Raw genomic sequence first — 670 nt, 5'->3', positions numbered from 1 at the left:
TCCCCATGTTGTTGGAAAAAAAGGTATCATTAAATCTCTAGTTGTATTTCTATTACCAACATCATATTTGCCAACTTTCACATTCCAATCACCAGTAATTATCAAGGTATCTTGATTGCATGTTTGATCACTTTCAGACTGAAGATGCTGTTAAAATTCTTTAATTTTTTCACCACTGGCTTACTGCTTGATGTGTACATTTGATTTATAGTTGTATTAACTGGGCTTCTTTATAAACCTATAGGTATTATTTTATCTCAGACAACATTGTATTTCAAGAAAGATCTGAAAGGCTCTTTTTGTTAAATGGCTAATAAACATCGAGAGATGCACCACAACATTGCTTGGGAGACCAGATTGCATGATGATGTGACCTGAAAACAGATGCTAGTCTTTGTCTTGGTGTTTCTTCTTCTTTTTTTTTAATAATCATTTTATTGGGGCCTCGTACAGTTCTTATCACAATCCATATATCCATCCATTGTGTCAAACACCTTTCTACATGTTGCCATCACCAGTTTCAAAACATTTTTTTCTACATTAGCCCTTGATATCAGCTCATTTCCCCCCTCCTCCCCCCTCCCACATGAACCCTTGATAACTTATAAATTATTTTCTTTCCTGTCTTATACTGACCAATGTCTCCTTTCACCCATTTTTCTGTTGTCCA

This window comes from Echinops telfairi, unplaced genomic scaffold (assembly GCF_000313985.2).
Source record: "Echinops telfairi isolate 266 unplaced genomic scaffold, ASM31398v2 ScPeMD7_6;HRSCAF=24_0, whole genome shotgun sequence".
Lineage (NCBI taxonomy): Eukaryota > Metazoa > Chordata > Mammalia > Afrosoricida > Tenrecidae > Echinops > Echinops telfairi.
Note: the sequence above shows the minus strand (reverse complement) of the source record.